Raw genomic sequence first — 23,188 nt, forward strand, 5'->3', positions numbered from 1 at the left:
AAAGGCTTAATGATATTCCGGTGTGGGTGGATCAGTGGTCTTTACCTAAAGAAAAAAATAGAAGCCGCTTCTTCGCAAGTGCAGGAGCAACTAGAGGCAGGACATTTAGTAGAATCTCTGTCCCCTTGGAATATACCATTTTCATTATCAAGAAAGAAAATCTGGTAATTGGAGATTGCTACAAGATTTAAGAAAAGTTAATGAGACCATGGTATCTATGTGACCTTTACAACCTGGGCTTCTGTCCCCAGTAGCCATTCCTAAAGGATATTATAAAATTGTGGTAGATCTGAAGGATTGTTTCTTTACTATTCCTTTGCATCCAAAGGATTGTGAAAGATTTGCTTTTAGTGTTCTTCTATAAATTTTAAGGAACCTATGAAGAGATATCAATGGACAGTTATTCCACAGGGCATGGCTAATAGTCCTCCCTTATGTCAAAAGTTTGTGGCACAAGCCATTCAGCCTGTGAGACAACAATGGCCTATGATTTACATCATTCATTTCACAGATGATGTTTTGATGGCGGGAAAAGACCCCCAGGATTTGCTTTTGTGTTATAGAGATTTACAAAAAGCTTTAGCTGAGACAGGATTACAGATAGCTCCTGAAAAGATACAAACTCGGGATCCTTATAATTATTTGGGCTTTAGACTTACTAATCAAACTGTTTTTCCCCAGAAGATAGTTATTCACAGAGACAACTTAAGGACTTTGAATGATTTTCAAAAATTGTTAGGTGATATTAATTGGCTTCGTCCCTATTTAATGCTTACTATAGGGGAGTTGAAACATTTATTTGATATTCTTTTTTTTTTTTTTTTTTTTTTTTTGGTTTTTCGAGACAGGGTTTCTCTGTATAGCCCTGGCTGTCCTGGAACTCACTTTGTAGACCAGGCTGGCCTCGAACTCAGAAATCTGCCTGCCTCTGCCTCCCGAGTGCTGGGATTAAAGGCATGCGCCACCACGCCCGGCTTATTTGATATTCTTAAAGGGAGTTCTGATCCTACCTCCCCTAAGTCTCTAACCTCAGAAGGATTGCTGGCTTTACAACAAGTGGAAAAAGCTATTGTAGAGCAACTTGTCACTTATATAGATTACTCTTTGCCTTTACATCTGTTAATTTTTTATTTATTTATTTATTTATTTTTTTTGTTTTTTTGAGAGAGGGTTTCTCTGTATAGCCCTGGCTGTCCTGGAACTCACTTTGTAGACCAGGCTGGCCTCGAACTCAGAAATCTGCCTGCCTCTGCCTCCCAAGTGCTGGGATTAAAGGCGTGCGCCACCACGCCCGGCTTCTGTTAATTTTTAATACAATACATGTGCCTACAGGATTGTTATAGCAAAAGTCTCCTCTAATGTGGATACATTCAAGGATTTCTCCTAAACATAATATCTTGCCATATTATGAAGCAGTAGCTCAGATGATTATCCTTGGAAGGAAGCAGGCACTAACATATTTTTGGCAAAGATCCAAATATTATTGTTCAGCCTTACAATGTAAGTCAAGACACTTGGCTGAAACAGCACAGTACAGATTGGTTGCTTGCTCAAATAGGGTTTAAAGGAACTATAGAGAGCCACTACCCTCAAGATAGGTTGACAAAAATTTTGAGTGTACATGAGTTGATATTTCCTAATATGACCTCTTTACAACCCTTACACAATGCTGTTGTGGTGTTTACTGATGGTTCCTCTAAAGGGCAAGCTGGATTTCATATAAATAATCAACAGGTAATCATAAAGACTCCTGACCTCTCAGCTCAATTAGCAGAATTAACAGCAGTACTGAATGTCTTTCAGTCTGTGAATGAGGCTTTTAATATTTTTACTGATAGTTTATATGTTGCACAATTGGTACCCTTATTGGAGAGCTGTGGCACGTTTAACTCTAATACGCCAGCAGGATCCCTGTTTTCACAATTGCAAACCATCATTCTTGCTCAAAAACACCAGTTCTATATTGGCCACATATGATCTCCTTCTGGTCTTCCTGGACCTTTAACTGCAGGCAATGATTGCATCAACAGAGCTCTAATAGGAGAAACCTTAATTTCAGATCCTGTCGCTTTGGCCAAGCATGATCATGAAAATTTTCATCTCTGTAGTCATACCATAAGCATCCGACATAAGATCACTAAGGAGCAGTCAAGAATAATTGTAGAGCCGGGCGTGGTGGCTCACGCCTTTAATCCCAGCACTCGGGAGGCAGAGGCAGGCGGATTTCTGAGTTCGAGGCCAGCCTGGTCTACAAAGTGAGCTCCAGGACAGCCAGGGCTATACAGAGAAACCCTGTCTCGTAAAAAACAAAAAAAAAAAACAAACAAAAAAAAAAGAATGATTGTAAAACAATGTCCTAAATGTATTACATTATCTCCTGTGCCACATTTAGGAGTTAATCCACGAAGTCTTATGCCTAATCATATTTGGCAAATGGATGTAACTCATTATGCAGAATTTGGAAAATTTAAATATATACATGTTTGTATTGACACTTGTTCAGGATTTCTTTTTGCTTCTCTGCATACTGGAGAAGCCTTCAAAAATGTAATTGATCATCTCCTACAAGCCTTTAATTCCATGGGATTGCCTAAACTTATTAAGACAGATAACGGGCCATCCAAAACTTTTACTTCATTTTGTAAAGATTTTGGCATCAAACATAAAACTGGAATTCCTCATAACCCCATGGGACAAGGAATAGTTGAACGTGCTCATCGAATTTTTAAAAATTGGCTTTTAAAGACAAAACAGGGGCAGTTATATCCTCCAAGGTCACAAAAGGCACATCTTGCTTTTGCTTTATTTATTCTAAATTTTTTTGCAAACTGATGTTAAAGGTCAATCTTCAGTGCATTGCCACTGGCATCCAGTTACTTCTAGTTCTTATGCCATGGTAAAGTGGCGGGACCCATTAACTAAGGACCAGGTCCTAATCTGGGGAAGGGGCTCAGCCTGTGTTTTTTCTCAAAAAGAAGATGGAGCATGATGGCTGCCTGGGAGATTAGTTTGTCAACTGGACACAGATACTGAATCTTCTAGTAAGTATGACTCTAACCTTGATGATGACTAAAAATCCTCTTTAGCCGAAAAGTTAATTTGGAGCACAGCCTCCACCCCCAGAGAAGCTGCAGCCTTTCTGCAATTCTCCAAGCCACCTTCCCCACACTGGAGCTTTAAGCCTAAGCTTGATCGTTGATAATTTGCAACTGAATGGGAGTACCTGGACTTCTCCAAAGAAGCTTTTATACTGTTGCTTTTCAATGTCCCACCCTTGTTTCTCAAGCAGGTCAGCCTGACTGCAGCAGGTGTACAGCCTCGCCTCCAACAGTGCAGGTGGCAGTTATTAATCTTCATCAAGAAACATTCTAAGTACATATTGTGGCTTTGGTCTGAATTGGGAATAAGGTGTGCTAATGAGGGCTGGACAGTCAATGACGAGCACCCAGATCTCAGAACCATCCCAATCTAAGACAGGGGTACATGCCAAAAGGCCATGGCTGTTGATAACACACCACAGAGCCATGTTTGTGTGAAATATAACACAAACTAGCTGCAAGTAGCCTCCAAGACAGAATTGGATGGTTTGGGAAGATCTACGATTTCATAAGAGAGGTGCGGCTGCCAGCCAGCATCATTCCCAGACAGGACTATGGAGCATAAATAAATTTTATGCTTCAGTCCAGTTATTTTTTAATATTAATAACAGGGAGGAAATTGTAACCTTCCCTCAGCCTGAAGCTGGCTGAGTCAAACCTTGACCTTGCTGCCACTAAGGAGATTACCTAGGGTAGAGCCTTCCTCCCTAGATCACTCAATTGTTCAGCCACTGTCTCTGTTCCTCTTCAAGATACTGCTACCTGCTGAGAGGCCCCAGAGCTATTCCGGAGACTATGCCCTATTCTGCACATAATCACCTGCAGCTGGTTCCAGGCTCCAAGGATGAATTGGCGGGAATGGGCCTCTCCCCCCTTATAAGTGCCTTCACCATTAAATATTTGAGCCTTGATCAGAAAAAAAAAAAAAAAAAAGAATCAACATTAAAACTTCACTACCACATTTGGATGTCAATTTATACCTATGAATGTATGACAGTGCAAGCTTTAATGCTTCATTAAGGAGACCTTGCTTTAAATTTTATCTTAATCTTACTTTCTAGGATAAGAATCACATTAAATATTATCTCAGCTAGAAGCGTCTTAGGAGGCCCAGTTTTTTGGCCCACTTATGCCACATGTTTGAATAGACTCCTGAGTTGCCAATTTAAAACTAACTTTCTAGTAACCAATGTTACACCTTTTTGATCATACACAATAACTTTATGTTAGTACTCTATGATGAAGACACACAGAGCATATTACACCTCTAAGACCAGTAAAAAAACAAATGAAGCCACTACACAAGTCTTATAAATTTAGACCAATCAAAGAATTTTAATTTTTCTATCTATAATTATAAAATAAAAAGCACTTTGTCATTAGCTAAATGCAATAATCATGATTGCAGAGAATTTTCTTAGGATAAAAACATCTATCAGCTATTTCGCCCCAAAACCATGAGGCTGCAGACTCCCTTAAAAACAAACAAACAAACAAACAAACAAACAAACAAACAAAAACAGATTCTTCCAGCAGGGGGCCCTCCTGCTGTGCCTGATCCTGGCTAAAACATGTGGCCACCCTCTTGTTAAACTGGCAGATAAAGTTTTAGCTGCCTTTATTTTCCAACATGAAAACACAACATTCAGTCATTCAGATCACTACATACGAACACACATGAATTGAACACCAGACATTAGACAAGACCTTAGACAAAAACACAGAGAGGGCAGAAGAACTTCTGTTGTAGGGCCCAGAGAGAATAAAGCAGGGCATCCCCGATTCTCTCTGTCTCTGGGAGAGTTTCACAAGTCCATTTTCCTCCCTGATGCAGTTTCTGACTGCGGCCAATCCGCCTGATTATTAAATCCCTTTTATTAAACCCTTTTATTTCTCTTGCCTAAAAAGCAGCTTCTGTAAGCTGCGGCCGAGACTGAATGCCTGTTGAGTTCCTAGTTACCAATATCTCACTGCTGAACTTAAGTGAATCCAGCGTGCAGGTTTAGCGCTGTTCCAGCTTAGCCCATACCACACACCTAAGCAACCTTTTTGCCCGTTGCTTCTCGTGTTCCTCCAGTACGAATTTTCTATCTGTGGAGTTCCCTACCAGCAATGATTCTTCCATCATCCTCTGCCATTCCCAGATCCTGTGTTGGTTCGTCAAATTGTTGGGGCCGGCCTGCGGCTCTCATGTCCAGATTTGAGCCTGAAAAGCATCTTGGAGCTGAAAGAAAAGGAAACTAGGTGGACGAGAGAGAGAGAGAGAGAGAGAGAGAGAGAGAGAGAGAGAGAGAGAGATGCAACCAAGACAGTATTCTGATCAAGGCTCAAATTTTTAATGGCAGACATGCTTTATAAAGGAGGGGAGAAGCCCATTCCCACCAAATCATCCTTGGAGCCCAGCTGCAGGTGACCATGTGTAGTCTCTGGAATAGCTAGGCCAACTCCCAGCAGGTAGCAGCAGCAGCAATGGCTGAACTATAGAGTGATCCAGGGAGGCAAGCTCCACCTTAAGTAATCTCCTTAGTGGCAACAAAGTCAAGGTCTGGCTCAGCCTGCTTCAGACTTGTTGGAGGCTACACACTCACACATATAACAAATAGAAGGCACTTCATAACCTAGCCCATGCCTGCCAGTCCACATGCCCTCCACCTTCCCATCTATACTATAGCCACAGAAACATTCCAAAGAGGATCCATTTTCCCCTCATATCCCTCTGCTCCAAAATTTCTTCTCCAAAATATTTGTGTGAATAATTCAATCTTATGAGCCGTGTTAGCAAGGATGTCACCCTTCTTAGGAATTTTCTTTACTGCTCAGGCAAAAATAGTCACAATTCAGTCTCACCCAGTCTCTATCAATTACTTTGCTTTTTCATTTCTTTTTTCTTTTTTCTTTTTTCTTTTTTCTTTTGTTTGTTTTTTGTTGTGTGTTTTTTGTTTGTTTGTTTGTTTTTTGTTTTGTTTTGTTTTTCGAGGCATGGTTTCCCTGTGTAGCCCTGGTTGTCCTGGAACTCACTTTGTAGACAAGGCTGGCCTCGAACTCAGAAATCTGCCTGCCTCTGCCTCCCGAGTGCTGGGATTAAAGGCGTGCGCCACCACGCCAGGCTGTTGTCTTTATTTTTAAAGACAGGGTTTTTCTGTGTAACTCTGGCTGTCCTGGAACTTACTTTGCAGACCAGGCTGGCCATGAATTCAGAAATCTGCCTGTATATGCCTCCCAATTGCTGGGATTAAAGGCATGTACCACCATCGCCCAGCTTTTTATTTTTCTTTTAAACTTCATAGTACCTAAAACTCTACAAATTTCTGCATACTTATATTGTTTGTTTCATCATTTGTTCATGCATTTAACCTCCATCAAAGCCCTTAAAAATACAAAATAATAATTACCTCACTATCCTTTATAGCAATCATGATTATGTACCTAAAGTAATGAAAGTCACATTACAATAGAGGTAAATGCACATCCCTGTTTATTAGGGAATTAATCATAACAAAGTAAGACAAATAAATACAGAAAAGAAGTAGAAAGGAGGATTATCATATTTTTAAGTAACACCACATTCTGTTACATAAATACTAAATGCTTTCTTATCTATATGAAGTATGTTAAGGAAGATGAAGGAGATCAATGGAGAGGAAAATGTGTGATAAAGAGAGAGACAAGGGATACAGATCAGTTTAAATTGCTTGGTATCATATGCTCAATGCATAGAATATGAGAGAGAGAGAGAGAGAGAGAGAGAGAGAGAGAGAGAGAGAGAGAGAGAGAGAGAGAGAGAGAGAGAGAGAATTTAAGAGAATTTTCATGGTTATTGTATAGCAGATGTGTAAAGTTCATAAGAATTCTTTATTTATACTATAAATGTACACTAATACAAATTAAAATTTTAAAAGTCATGTAAAAGAAAATTTCTATATGAATGCTGAGTAGGAACCACATTTATTACAAACATAGGTGTGGTATTTCAATTTTTGTCTATATTTCAACTCAATATATGAGAAAAAATAAATTAAGTTTCATCCATACTTGAAAACTGATTGAGTTTAATGACTAGAAAGCCAACATGATAAAACAAACAATTAAAACCCCAAACTTTAATTTATATAATTATTACATTGCAGTGTTCTAAAGTCTACCTTTTACCAAAAGAAATGTTTAAATCATGGGGAAGTTTGAGAAACTGTATTCCCACGAATGGAGCAAAGTAACAGACAGAATGCTTCCTCTAGTTACCTTAGAAATTGACATAACCAGGCAAATACTAAATCAACCCTTTTATATATCATTGATTACCTAAAACAAACCAGCAACACAGAGCATAAGAAGTTAAGAATACAAAAAAGGCATTAAGAACTACAATGAGGAAACTTGGCTTTCAGTGGTTTCATCTAACCTCAGGATGGAAATTGCTAGAAGAATAGGAGCACAGATGAGCCTAGGGAAGAAGTGGGATGCCATTTGTCTAGTCAACCGAGCACGTTTTCTGCCAAGACTAAAGCAAAGGGGAAACAACAACAACAAAACAATCCCCCAAAACAAAACAAAACAAAATTTTAAAAATCAGAGTAAGATAATGGTTGTAAACCAAAGGAAAAATAAGCACAAGATACTGAGACACCAGGACACACTCATAGGAAGGTTTTCAGTTCCTCCTTTTCCACAACATCTGCCTCCAGTGTATCTGATTTACAGGGATGTTTTGCGGGCATGGTGTCAAGAGATGAAGCTGTGCAGTAAAGGCCAGCCGAAGTTGAAGAATATTCCTGACTCAGCCAAAGAAGCCAGGTTGAAGACATCTTGGAAAAACAAAACAAAACAAAACAAAACAAAACAAAACAAAACAAAACAAAAATGAAGCCCAAATGGAGGAAGATTCTCAGGTAACAGTTCCCCTTGAAATCGTCACTGTACCAGAGGAGAATATACCTGCCCTCATTGATTCTCCTATGCTCTATGAGGAAGTAAGCACCATAGATGTGACTACATCTGCCTCTGAGGCAGTGTTGGCATCTTGGACCAGAATTGCAGCCAATGCTAAAAATTTTGAGGCAGTGCTATGGGGAAAATGTGGTGTGTGGATCATGGGACAAAATCTTGGGAACTCAAGTGGTTGGGTTCGGCTGCAGTTCCACAATGGACTAGCCTGTGTGCCTGATAAAAACTGGAAAATGATTGCCCTCTTCTTGCTTCCAGCATGCACATTTCCACCCCCACACCCAGAAGACAACATTCTGTACCCCAAGTGTGTTCATAGGAACAAGATCTTAACGAAGAGCCTCAAAGGATAAAGGATAGTTCTCCTAAGTTTGGGCTAGCTGCTGGCATCACACACTCCTGTGTCGTGATCAACAGAGCTGTAGCTGGCACTGAGATTGATGGAAATCCACATCTCTTCCTTTGAAGGAGCCTTTCTCACCCAGAAATTATGGGATATTGTAAGTTAGTTGACGCTTAAGCACAAGTATTTTGGGAAAACTCATCAAGGCCAGCAAAAGTCCACCTCTGCTCCTTGTGATGACTGAACACTGGGAATGGCCTCCTACTCTTGTGTGAAGATAAAAAAAAAAAAAAAAACAAAAAAAAACAAAAAAAAAAGTGTCCTGTGTATTTTGCTGCAAGTAAGTCCTGGGGCAGGAGTATGACATTTCCAGATACAACAGTTGATATTCCTGTCACCAGCACAGTGGGGTCATAGCCAGGTTAGCAGTCAACTGTAAAGACTTGGCTTGTGCTTATAACCTCTGCATGCCCTCTTCCCTGGATTGTAGTATGTTGTTAGTGTATACTACTTGGGTTTGTTTTCTGCTCTTATAAAATATTATACCAAATCTGGTTTGTGGCTTTAAAAAAAGAATTATAATGAAAAAAAATACTGTGCTTATTCTGCAGTTAAAATTCTAATATCTAAAGTGAAAAATTTGCCAGAAAGATTAGAAGTAGCTTTGATGAGACAGAAGAAGTTCCTATTGATGAATGTTAGAATATTTTGTGTCTTAGGAGTCAGTAGGATAAGGAATGAAGAACTAAGGAACCTGTGAAAGACCATCAAGTCAATCTTTAAACTTGAAAATCACAAGTCTGTATGTGAAGAAACTCAATTAACTCTGATAGGACAAAATGGCAACCAACAGATTGGGAAAAGATTTCACCAACCCTACATCCAATAGAGGGCTAATATCCAATATGTAAAATAACTTTAGAAGTTAGACTACAGAAATCAAATAACCCTATTAAAAATGGGGTAGAGAGCTAAACAAAGAATTCTCCTCTGAGGAATATTGAATGGCTGAGAAGTGCCTAAAGAAATCTTCAACATCCCCAGTCATCAGGGAAATGCAAATCAAAATGGCCCAGAGATTTCACATCACACCACTCAGAATGGCTAAGATCAAAAACTCAGGTGACAGCAGATGCTGGCCAGGATGTGGAGAAACAGTATGACATCTCCAGATACAACAGCTGCTAGCCCTGTCACCAGCACAATGGGGTCTTAGCCAGGTTAGCAGTCAACTGTTAAGACATGGCTTGTGCCTATAACCTCTGTATGTCCTTCATTGCTGGTGGGATTGCAAGTTGGCACAACTACTCTGGAAATCAGTCTAGCAGTTCCTCAGAAAATTGGACATAGTATAACCTAATGACCTAGTTATACCACTCCTGGTCATATACCCAAAAGATGTTCCAACAAATAACAAGAACATATGCGCCAATATGTTTATAGCAGCCTTATTTATAATAGCCAGAAAGAAGCAAGATTATATATTAATCTATTTATAATATTAATATTAATCTATTAATCTATTTATCTGTTAATCTGTTGATCTATTTATATTAATATTCATATTAGATTAATATTAATCTATTTATAATAGCTGGAAAGAACCGAGATGTCCCTCAACAGAGGGATGGATACAGAAAATATGGTACCTATACATAATGTAATACTACTCAGCTATTAAAAACAATGACTTCATGAAGTTTGCAGGCAAAATGATAGAACTAGAAAACATCATCCTGAGTGAAATAACCCAATCAAAAAAAGAACACACATGGTATATACTCCCTGATATGTGGATATTAGCCCAAAAGCTTTGAATACTGAAAATAAAATTCACAGACCACAGGAAACTCAAGAAGAAGGCAGACCAAAGTATGGATGCATCAATCCTTTTTAGGAAGGGAAACAAAATACTCACAGGAGGAAACATGGTGACAAAAGTATAGACACTGAAAAGTGGATATTAGGCTAGAAGCTTGGAATACCCAAGATAAAATTCACAAACCACATGCAACTCAAGAAGAAGGAAAATCAAAGTGTGTATACTTTGCTCCTTCTTAGAAGGGGGAACAAAATACCCATTGAAGGAGTTACAGAGACAAAGTGTGAAGCAGAGACTGAAGGAATGATCATCAAGAGACTGCCCCACCTGGGAGCCTATCCCATTATCAGTCATCAAACACAGACACTATTGTGGATGCCAACAAGAGCTCGCTGACAGGAGCCTGATATAGCTGACTCCAGAGAGGCTCTACCAGTTCCTCACAAATACAGAGGTAGATCCTCAAAGCCTACCACTGGACTGACCACAGGGTCCCCAATTTGGGAGATAGAGAAAGGACCCAAGGAGATGAAGAGGTTAGCAAGCTCATAGGAGGAACAACAACATGAACTAACCAGTACCCCCAGAGCTACCAGGGACTAAATCACCAACCAAAGAGTGGGACCATGGTGGGACTCATGGCTCTAGCTGCATATGTAGCAGAGGATAGCCTAGTTGGTCATCAATGGGAGGAGAGGTCCATGGTCCTGTGAAGGCTCTATGCCCCAGTGTAGGGGAATTCCAGGGCCAGGAATTGGGTGTGGGTGGGATGGTGAGCAGGGTGAGGAGAAGGGTATAGGCGGTTTTCAGAGTGGAAACCAGGGAAGGGAAAAACATTTGAAATGTAAATAAAGTAAATACTTAATAAAATATGAACATATTAATAAAAAATGTGTGGAGTAGAGACTGAAGGAAGGGCCATCGAGAGACTGCCCCACCTGGGGATCTATCCCATATACAGTCACCAAACCCAGACACTTTTTTGGATGCAAAGAAGTGCATGCTGACAGTAACCTGATATAGCTGTCTCCTGCCAAGGCTGGCCTGTGGCTACCCCTATGGCTCCTACAATACTTGCCATGACACTTCTAAATTATCCCATAAACTCTGCAAATGTTTGGCTGTGGAAAGTACACATCTGTTTCCACATATTGCTGGATGGAGCTTCTCTAATGAAAATTAGGCTAGACACCAATCTATAATATAAGAGTATAGCAGAATAGCATTTGCATAATCGGGAGTCATTTTATTGAGGTCTCCTTTTTGCCAATAGTGTTTGGTCGTATTCTATGTCTTGTCTTTCTTTTTGAGACAGTGGAGGGGGAAGAGCATTGGTGGAGGGTACAACTTTGTATTACAAAATTTGGGGGTAAGACTTTGTCTTACAAGATATTTGGAGTTGCTCTAAAATAAGAAAATGTTTACTTATCTAAATCTAAATTACTATGCTTCTGTAGCTGTCCTTCCTTCTGTGTCCCTCTGAGGCCAGAAACTGTAGTCTCTGGCACTTAGCACCTCACCCTAAAACAGCAGGAGATAGATCAAGTAAAGGATTAATTACTAGAACCTTTGACTTTTTGTCCAGATGGGCTAGGGGGAAGTTTGGAGCAATAGACTTCCATTGAACCAGGAGAAGAGAATAATGCTCTCAGAAGGAAAAATGTTTACATAAGCAAATATTCATGAACTCACATTAAGTTCATATACAGATTCACACATGTGCATTTATACATTTCCACTCAAACCCATTGGGGTCAGCTTCCATGCATTCTTACAGTTATGTATACACACACACACACACACACACACACACACACACACACACATTCACACATTCTCACGATTACATACTTACATACACACACACACACACACATTCGTACTTACATATGCATATGAAGCAAATGAGCACACATTGGTGCAGAAAGAACTCACTCATTCTGGATGATAAAATGAGCTCCAATCTTTATTGCATAGAGAAAGAAAAGGCTTCTACTCTTTTAATGTTAAATAAATTAAACCCAAGTTTGCAAGAAAATAAAAAGGCTTGTTCCTTTTAATAAGACTCAGACTGCCTTGTTATTAAGAAGGACCCATTCTGCCTCATGGTAACGAGAAACCTACCTGATCTTTCAGTTCTCAGCAGCTTCTTCTTAACTTGTGACACTTGGGAGACTGGCAGAGTTCTCATTGCCATTCTGATTATCAAAAGTGGACCCATTAGCAGTCCCACTATAAAAGAGCTTAATAATAACAGATGTAATTTTAGGAATTCTTATAGAATTATCATTAAGACTTAAGAAGTCATCTATTTGCCTATATACCATCACTGAAAGACAGTACATCTTCATAGATCTGCAGAGATCTGCTCTAAAGGGGCATGCTATTACTTAGTGATTATTATATATGTTTAATAATAACAGTAAAAGGATATTAATAGCAAGAATCTTTCCTAAAATGAATTCCCTTACAGTCTTGCTTAATAAGAGTGAACCTGTCACAGATTATATAATAACCTGAAGCAGGCCATCTCAGGAAGATCACTTGTTAATTATTAGCTTGTCCCAAATGGCTCCTGACAGGATCTCATAAGAAAACATACAGAATCAAGTCTCCTGGACCCATAAGAGACCACAGAGTCTGAAGAAACAGCCAGGTGGCCTGCAAAGGACTGAGCTATGCCCTCTGCATATAATTTAAGGCTTTATCTTCTGTAGGTCAATGGGCTATGCACAGACAGCTTGGTTTCCAGTTGAGTTGAGGTCTTGAACCCCAGTAAAACCTGGTGGTGATAATTTTCACCTACATAGTACAGAAGGCATTTCCTCATGTCTCCTGGACCCCCCTGCTCCTGTTGAAGTTACTGCCCCCACAGCCCGCACAGCCCCCACAGCCCCCACAGCCCCCACAGCCCCCACAGCCCCCACAGCCCCCACAGTTCCCACAGCCCCCACAGCCCCCACAGCCCCCACAGCCCCCACAGCCCCCACAGCCCCCACAGCCCCCACAGCCCCCACAGCCCCCACAGCCCCCACAGCCCCCACAGCCCCCACAGCCCCCACAGGAGAGTTTTGTGGCTTTCAGTCACTTACACAATGTCTCAAGCTTCTAGCCTTCTGGATAGAGTCCACCACACAGTTACCTAGCAACAGCAAGATAACAATTCCTCCATAAGAGGGGCTGTTTGGCCCCTCCTCCCTCTCTTACTCTATTAAGCGTTTACTATCCTTTCTCTCTAAGCCCCCCTCTCTCTCTCTCTCTCTCTCTCTCTCTCTCTCTCTCTCTCTCTCTCTCTGTGTGTGTGTGTGTCTCTCTCTCATCTTCTCTCTTTCCCCCTGCCTTCATACAATAAAGCTCTAAAACAATAGACTGTTTATCAAGGCCTGGACTAAAGACACTCGCCTGTGTGGGAACCACCCAGTGCCCGATCTCCCTCTGACTTCTCTTTCTTTCCCCTCCAGGGCCTAGTGTCACCCCAGGGCCCCTATTCTGTTCTCTGCTTCTCCAATGTCCAGTGTGGGATTTTGGAGACTGTCTATCCCCCACTGTGTGAGGTCAGTGGCTTCACACAATCAGATGCCCACCCAGGGCCACATGGAAAGCATCTGGCAGTCCTCCCACATCCACCTGCCTAGAGCACAGGAACTCTGGATGAAAGCAGGCTCTCTCCCTTCCCTCTTCCCATTTAGGACTTTATAGCCTTACTCTGATTTTTTCTTCCTCAACAGAGACAAAAAGAAAGCACTGTGTTGGGTAGGAGTGAAGGTGAGGAGGAGATGGATGATCTAAAAGGGTGATTGCAATGTAGTGTGTGGAAAAATATGTTCAATAAATACTTAAAACTCATAGCAATGGGTAACATTTATATATATATATATTTTTTTTCTATGTACTGAAGAGGGAAGATGCACTGATGAGTGGACCTAGTTGAAAACCGTGTTGATTCTCTTTAAGCATGGAGATGAATAGTCTCCCAGTTGAATTTGTATGCAGAGAGAATGAATATGTCAACAATAGACAGATCATTAAAAAAAGACAAAAAACCCTTAATGTGTCATGGAAGGCAGCCCATTTCCTTTGCCCTGTGTTGCTTATCTGAGGATTTTCTATGTCTTGTCTAACTTGAAGACCTTTTATGACTTTTCATCTACTAACCATGGAAGGAAGATTAAAGACAGACTAATATGACCAATAAAACTCCCTATATTTTCATTGAAAAACAATGCCTTACAATATAACAAGTAGTAAAAGGGAAGCTGCAAATAACAGCAATAAGAGAGGGTTGACAAGTATGAGACTATACTACTGATTCTTTTCCAAATATTCTAACTGGAACACAAATACTATGAGACAAAGGGTAACTTGTGACAAAATGACTGGCAGCTGAGTATCAGTCTGAAGTATCTATCTGCTCAGGAAGAGTCTGCTGAGAATTAATATGAAGACTTGCTTTTTCCTGCACACATAACTATCCATATTCTCTATAAGAAGGGCAAAGACTTTATATAAAGATGTCCATATAGCTTAATGTCCCAGTCACAGAAAAGAGTGGAGCATATATAAGTAGGTTAAAGTAGAAGATAGCTAGTAGAATGCTGTATTGTGTTTGCATTTTGTTGCTTCTCATATAACATTAGTTTAGGACATATTTCAAGCTTAAATCATAGCACAATTTATGTTTCTTTAACTCTTTTTCTTCTTTCTGTTGCATCTTCTATCCTACTCTTCCTTCTTTCTAACTACTCTAGAAAGTGTAGCACTATTCTTCATAATATTTTCTTCTTTTGTAATCCTCTGAAGAATAATCTTGTCAAAATATCTTTGTTTCAAACTCCCATGTTACTTGAAACAATCACTGTCACAATTTGACTTACTCATTTTATGGATATATTCCCAGTTATTTACATTGTTTTGTTATACATTAGCAGTAAAGCTTTAAATATTGACTACACTATCTATAATTATTATACAACACTATATTGAATATTTTAGATTTGCTTTTGTTGCATGTGCATTATCATTTTTGAAGAACTATGTCCTGGAATAGAGTTGTTTGTAGTGGGGTATTTACATGGTAGCTTCTGGTACTATAAAAACTATACCTCTGGGCCAGTTTCACCTTAGAATTCTCTAGGCCTGTGTCTGAAGTTCATGCTGTCTTCAGCAATAAGATTTTATTTTCCAGCACTGGAGGGCAAACAAGGGCAATATAAATGCATGGGGTTCTCTTAGACAATATCTAACAAAAAAAATTGAATGGAAGGCTTATGATACCTGGAGCTGAGGTTTGGTAATCTGGTTCTTAGAGAGAGCATTGCCAACTTAAATGGGAGAATTTTATTTAACCTATATATGTATACACCAATATATCTGTATTATAAGTAGTTTCAAGTTGATAGTTAATAGTGTGATTTCTTATGATGTTTTCAGACATTCTTACTGTTATTTGATTTTCATCTCTTCTTTTGCACTTATTTCACCATATATTAATCTACATTTTGATGAAGTAGAATTGGGATTTTTTTGTACTGCTAGATAAGCATGACTAGCTTTTTATCAAAATGTAATTGTACTGTTGATGAGTTTAGATAAACATAATATTCCACAATCAAAGAGTAAGGTACTTCTACATGAATGCTATAAATTTAGGCTTCATGGTTTTTTTGTTGCTGTTATCCACTGTATATATTGCATAAAATAATTGAATTTACAATGACATTATCATTCAACTCTGTCATGTTACATATACTCTGAGTGTATATATGTTTGCTTGTGTTCATGTCTGTGAATTTTTTTCCACATGTAAGGAAAAAACTGTTTTATTTTTTTGTTTTGTTTTGTTTTTGAGAATGGCTGACATTTTTAAATATGATGGTTCTTAGTTCTATCCATTTCCCTGAATATTACAAAATTCCTTTCTTATTGCTGTATCAAAAATCAATTATATGTGGTATGTATACATACATACATCTACATGCATACACATACACACACATATGCACACAAACATTGTGACATTGTATGAGTTAAGGGGCATGTGAAGGAAATGTGAATGCTACAGCCATAAAAGGGCAAAAGATCACCTGGATATTGAGTTAAAGTTAATATGCCATATGGCGGTGCTGGGAACTGAATCCTGACTCTGGAGGAGAATCAAGTGCTCTTAACTGCAGAGGAATCGCTTCAGTCCCAAAAGTGTGATCTTTTTCAGTAATGTTACCTAGATGCTTTCAAAATCTGTTGAATTCAGCATATATTACATATAACTCTAGATCAGTTTGCAGAAAATTGATACCTTTAAAATTTTGGATGTGCTCATATATTTGCAAATATCACCTTCACTTTTCAGTCTTTTTCAATATATTTTTCCAAATTACTAACATAACTTTCCTCATAATGAAAATTGTTTACTTAAATAAATATATCTGAAATTGTTTACTTAAATAATCATCAGATTTTATATTTTAGCTAATATGATTGTCATTCTTACTTAAATCTCAAAAATGTGTAATAAAAATAAAATTTATATACTTAGTGTCTCAGATCCAGAAACTTTTCGATTTGAATATTTGAAACAGTTTTTCAGAGGAAAATTTTGTTCCAAATTGTCTAATGATGTTACATATGAGCTAGATTTATTTTTTATTATGTTAAAGTAGTAAATACATGATTTTCTTTTCTTTCATTTAGACTATTGTTTATGTGGAGATGAGGATGTATAGTTGTGCATATGCTGTGATAAATATATACCAGACAGAGGACAAAAACCAGAAGTTGATTCTTTTTTTCTAACATGTGAGTCCTGATCATCTAACTCAGATATTCAGACATGGACAGCAAAATGACTTCAAATGTTGAGACTTCTTACCAGCCTCATGTTTTGATTCTCTAATATTTAACCACCTTTCTTTCTTGGCATAAAACCAACTTGATCATAATATAAAATTGGCTATATGTTTTCTGATTCAGATATGCTAAATTTTTAAACAACATTTATATTCACGCTGATTGTATTTAATTATTACATTGATTTTAAATAACTTTAATTTGGAATAAGTTCAGCTTTATACAATTGTTGTTAAGTTCTGTTTTTGGGGGGTGGGGAAGAGTGTACCTATGTATCCTATAACAAATATGTATTGTAGAATGTTTAAATATTAAGTAGAGCAAATTTGGTAGAGTTTTATATTTTAGTTATTACTTTCAGGGATACTTATTTCATTACTGAGAGAAAATTTTATATATACAAATTAAGTCACTCCATACATTAGATTGGTATGTCTTAGGGACTAATCAATTCTCCTATCATTGTAATTTTATTTCTGATAGTGATTTTATTTCTAATTAGCTGAGCTGTTTGCAATAACTTTGTTTTCCTGATTGTGTATATAAAAGGATATTATCATAGATATGACTGAAACACAGGATTATCAGAGAGTATTTGGAAATAATACTATGACAAATTTGAAAATCTTGAACAAAAGTACCAATGTTTGTACATATATTACAGATAACAATTAAGAAAAGATTAAAATAAAGCTGAAACTTATCAATAATGAATATGAAATGAAGCACAAATTCATGTTCTCAAAACAAAAGGAAATAATATGTCCACATGAATTCTAAATAAGTGATTATTAAATATAAATAGCACTAATGTACCTCAAACAGTTCCATGAAATAGGAACTCAAATAGCTTCTATACTAATTCTGTAAAAACTATTATTACCTCATAACAATGTTGTATAAGCAATTGACAAAAACAACTGTGCACCAATTTTTGTTGAGTATAACACCAGAATCTTTAGTTTAATACTTAAATACAAGAATAACCATGTAAAATTTAATTCACCATAATAAATTTGGTTCCATTTAGCCATGAAAATACAATTAATAATACATAAATCTTCAACCACAATACAACAAATAAAGAGAGGCAAAGAGAAAACAACAAGGTCATGTAAATACACATGGAGAAAACTTTTAAGAAAATTAATCGTGTTTATGCTAAAAAAATTAAAAATCACAATAGAAGTATGACCTTGATGCCATTATTACTCGAGTTTTAGTACCATAGACTGGGACCTCATATTGCTAACAGGCTATACTTTCCCACTATGTCTTCACTCCAAAGGTCAATTAAAGAAACAAGTAATCTTAAAAGAAAATAGAAGAAAGTTGAATTCAGTGTGGTCACATTTGGAAAAAGAACAAAACATTCAATGACTTAATAAAACTCTTGGAGATCCTGATGTTTAGGTTTAACTGGAGGGCAAGAAATGTGCTCCTCTCATCCATAAAATATGATTGTTATCTCTTAATTCATTTATTATCAATGCCTATGAAAAGAAATTGCATTTTCAATACTCCATTTAAGTCTGTTGTTCATTTGTCTTCCTTTTGAAGTTTATATTAAAGTAAATATTGCTCTACTAATTTTGGAATAACAGTATTTCTTTATTGGTCTTACAAAACTGTGTCCTAAAATATATTACCCTTATTTAAATCATTAATGTCGATTGACTTGTTGGTTCTTGAAACTATACTAATTCAATAAGATACTCTCATTATCATTATTAAGAAATATAATTTCTGTGTTTTAAATAATTTTGCAATGTTGCACATGTACATGTGCATACTGATCATATACATGCCTATATTCTTACAACTTCAGTCCCTTATCTTTTAAAGAAGAATACATATTTGTAAGGAATCATGTTTTTAATAAGCACAGTTGAAAATAATGCCACATATCTATTGTAATGTTAGATTAATACTTTAAAATATCTTAATACAAGCTCACAGTCTATGTTCCTATATTTTCCCAGATTATGAATGTGAGAAATAAAGTGACTAACTCAGACAAATTGAGAAGCAGTTATACAGTAATTCTGTCCTTATTGCTGTCTACAAACTCCTTCTTTCATACAAACTATGTCTAATAAACTCTAGTAATTAACTAAATTAACATACATTAAATATTTTTCTATCTTTACTCATAATGCAATTGTTTTCTGTACACTTGCCAAAAACCTACAACTGTCAAACTTTTTTTTTTTTTTTTTTTTTGGCATGAGCCACTTTTCTTGAGTAAGACATTCTTTTTCTTTCTCCCTTCACCCAGTTCTCAGGAATCTGAAAAATAAAACCCCAAAGCTTATTTCCAGACCTGTGGGTATGAATCTTCCTCATTCCTGAGCCCCTGTTTGCCTAGTTGAGTGTTAGACCTGTGGTTTCAATGATATACTTCCCTGATTGATTTGAACAGCTCATCCAGCAGCTTTACCTGACCTAGTACATTTTCTGTTCTAATAAAATGAAAGCCACATGATCATGTTAGATAGACAAATAAAAAATGAAGTCCAGAATAACAGGAAATGTCATAAAAACAAAAATCATGAATGAATAAATCAGCATGTCTCCAATAACATTGAGTAGTTTTATAAAAATATTCTTCAATGAGAACTACCTAATGGAACCCAGGGATGTAAAACTTCAAGAGCATAATTTATCATAGACAGGAATCCAATAAATAGATCATCTGGACATCAAAATAAAGAAATGTCAAAATAAATGACATTATACATAAACTATAACCAACAGATATCTATATACTCTTCTATTCAAACACCAAAGAATATGCATTCTAGTTAACACAGATTAGACTATATGCTGTAACACAAAGTAAATCTTAACAAATATAGAAGAATTGAAATAATCTCATATATCATATCTGGCCATTGTGCAATAAACTTGAAATGATTAGCAAACAAAGCTGTATTGTGTAAAGTCATGGAAATTAAATTTTACTGAATGATGAGTGGATCAGAGAAGAAATTGTGAAATGTTAAACCAAACCAAATCAACTCAACTAAGTGAACAAAACAGCAGCAGAAAATAGTTTAATGTACTTATTATAAAGAGACATACAAGATGTGGATCTTGATATTATAAAGTTTCACTTTCTTTTTACGCTCAACATATCAATATCCCTTCTGAAGTATGTTATGTTATTGTACATCTGTAAGCTAATAGATATGCTATTTCTAATGCTTAAACATGTGCAACTTCTTATATCCAATATTACTTCACTTTTAGTACCTTGTCTTTCAAAAGTCAGAAAATCTTCCCTTTTGTGACATCCTTCTCTGGTCCTGAAATAAGATTTATTTCTTTATTCTGGTTCATTTTACTTCATATTTTCTACCATTTTTGATCAGGAATATTACTTATTCATGTGATTATTCCTAATATTTTATGAAATAAGCTTTGTAAAAATAAACATTAATTGTCATTTATGTTTCATGAGAAGTTTAGTGTTTAGCATAATATATCACATATAGTGGGGAATCAGTTAAAATATCTAGATTGAAAAAATCTATAGTTTCTTTCGACATTTAATACAAACCACAAATCTAAATATAAACTATCTTTACAATTAGCACTGTCTACATTACATGTTAACCCTATTACTTATTCATAAATTTGAAATAACAAATCTTATTTCTTTCCAGGAAAAGTTTTACATTCTGAATAGAGTAAAATTTCTATGAGAATGTTTCAAAAGTGTGAGTGCCTCCAGCTGCCAGAAACTGTCTTTTGAAAAAGTAATCACTACAGCAAATGTCTGTTTTCTTATAATACAGATTTTTATGTAGTTATGCACAGTATGCTTCAAAATTCATATGAGATAAGAAAAATGCAGCCTGGCAAAAGTTATTACTGCATTTTAATTAGTTTTTTCATGTTTATAGATTCTATAACCCCAATAAGCTTTCAAAGTTGTTAGTGAAAATGTAGCAAGACATAACAAAAACTAAAAACACAAGTTCAGACATAATAATTGAACCATAGGCAGGTGCTCATAAAAATTAAATGGATCTTGAATGGTTAAAATTTTCACCTTAAGACAGTGATCTTTTCATGAATGTTTCCTAGTAAATTGAAAAATGTAGTACTGAGCATTATTTAAAATTGAATATTCTGTGAAATGAATATATTATGAGTATATTAAGAAGGTAAAGTCCTGAAAGGCCTCATGCTTTTAAACTTTTATTAAATTTCCTGTGGACATTCAGACCTGTCTCTGTGTCTGTCTATCTTTCTCTTTGTCTGTATGTCTTTGTCTCTGTGTCTCTGTCTCTGTGTGTGTGTGCTTATGTGTCTCTCTGTATGTGATTGTATATGTCTTGTATGACTCAGACACTATCTCTTCAACTATCCTGTTTATAAAAAGCAAGTGTCTGAAATAAATAGTATGTTTAAACAAAATTTGATTTTTGCATTATGACAGAAAAACTACTTATTATTACTATTACACACTAGAATAAACTCTATTCACCACTATTTTTAGTTATTTAATCACTGATAGAACAGATTTGTTAATTGATGGGAAAAGAAACTAGATATCACAAATATTAACATATTATGCTTGAGCTAAAGCCATGGACAAGACAAGGAAAAGACTAGCAACTGGGGCTTCTTTCTTCAATGAATCTTTATAGCATGAGATTGATTTACCACAGAGATCCTATGGACACTAGTCAAACACTTCTGTACTTTATTATACATAATAAACACTCTGGCTCTGATGTGTGGTGGTTAAAAACTCACCTTATCCTAACTGTACTTTATATATGTCCATATGCCTTTCATGCTTTGCAATTGTATGAGGTCCCATTTGTCTATTGATGATCTCAGAGCATAATCCATTGTTGTTCTTTTCAATAAATTTTCCCCTGTGCTCATGTGTTTGAGACTCTTCCCCACTTTCTCTTCTATTAGTTTAAGTGTATCTGATTTTATGTAGAGGTCATTGATCTACTTGGATGTGAATTTTGTACAAAGAGAAAAATAATGGATTGATGTACATTCTTTTACATGCTGACCACCAGTTAAACAAGCACCATTTGTTGAAAATGCTGCCTCTTTTTCCCTGGATGGGTTTAGATTCTTTGTCAAAGATCAAGTGACCATAGGTGTATAGGTTCATTTCTGGGTCTTAAATTTTATTCCATTAATCTTCCTGCTTTTCTCTGTACCAATATCTTATTTTTTTCACTATTGCTCTGTAATACAGCTTGAGCTCAGAGATAGTGAAGTTCTTTTATTGTTGAGAATAGTTTTTGCTATCTTGGTTTTTTTTGTTTGTTATTCCAAATGAATTTGCAAATTACTCTTTCTAACTCTATATAAAGAATTGAGTTAGAATTTTGATGGGGATTAAACTGAATCTTTAGATTGCTTTCTGCAAGAAGGCCATTTTTGCTATATTAATCGTACCCTCCATGAGCATGGGGGATCTTTCCATCTTCTGAGATCTTCTATACCTATTATCCTTAGGTTTGGTCTTCTCATTGTGTCTTGGATTTCTTGGATGTTTTGGGTAAGGAGCTTCTTGCATTTTGCATTTCCTTTGACTGTTGTGTCAATGTTTTCTATGCTATCATCTATACCTTAGATTCTCTCTTCTATCTCTTGTATTCTGTTGCTGATGCTTACATCTATGACTCCTGATCTCTTTCCTAGGCTTTCTATCCCTAGTGTTGTCTCCCTTTGTGATTCCTTTATGTTTCTATTTCCATTTTTAGATCCTGGATGGTTTTGTTCAATTCCTTCACCTGTTTGGTTGTGTTTTCCTGTAATTCTTTAGGAGATTTTTGTGTTTCCTCTATAAAGGCTTTTACCTGTTTACCTGTGTTCTCCTGTATTTTTTAAGGGAGTTACTTATGTCCTTCTTAATGTCCTCTAAAGTGATTTTTAAATCTGAGACTTGCTTTTCTGGTGTGATGGGTTACCCATGACTTGCTGCGGTGGGAGAACTGTTTTCTGATGATGCCAAGTAGCCTTTGTTTCTATTGCTTATGTCCTTGCCACTGCCTCTTGAAATCTGGTTATATCTTTTGCTACCTGCCCTTGCTGTCTCTGACTGGAGCTTGTCCATCCTGTAATCCTGGTTGCGTCAGAACTCCTCAGAGTCCATCT

General features: G+C 36.8%; 1 pseudogene; it reads left to right on the top strand.

Moving 5' to 3' along the window:
* Positions 1-7,266: 7,266 nt before the first annotated feature.
* Positions 7,267-8,392, top strand: LOC110286222 (developmental pluripotency-associated protein 4 pseudogene; annotated as a pseudogene).
* The last annotated feature ends 14,796 nt before the right edge of the window (positions 8,393-23,188 follow it).

Source organism: Mus caroli, unplaced genomic scaffold, assembly GCF_978045245.1.
Source record: "Mus caroli unplaced genomic scaffold, Mus_caroli_1 scaffold_5, whole genome shotgun sequence".
Taxonomy (NCBI): domain Eukaryota; kingdom Metazoa; phylum Chordata; class Mammalia; order Rodentia; family Muridae; genus Mus; species Mus caroli.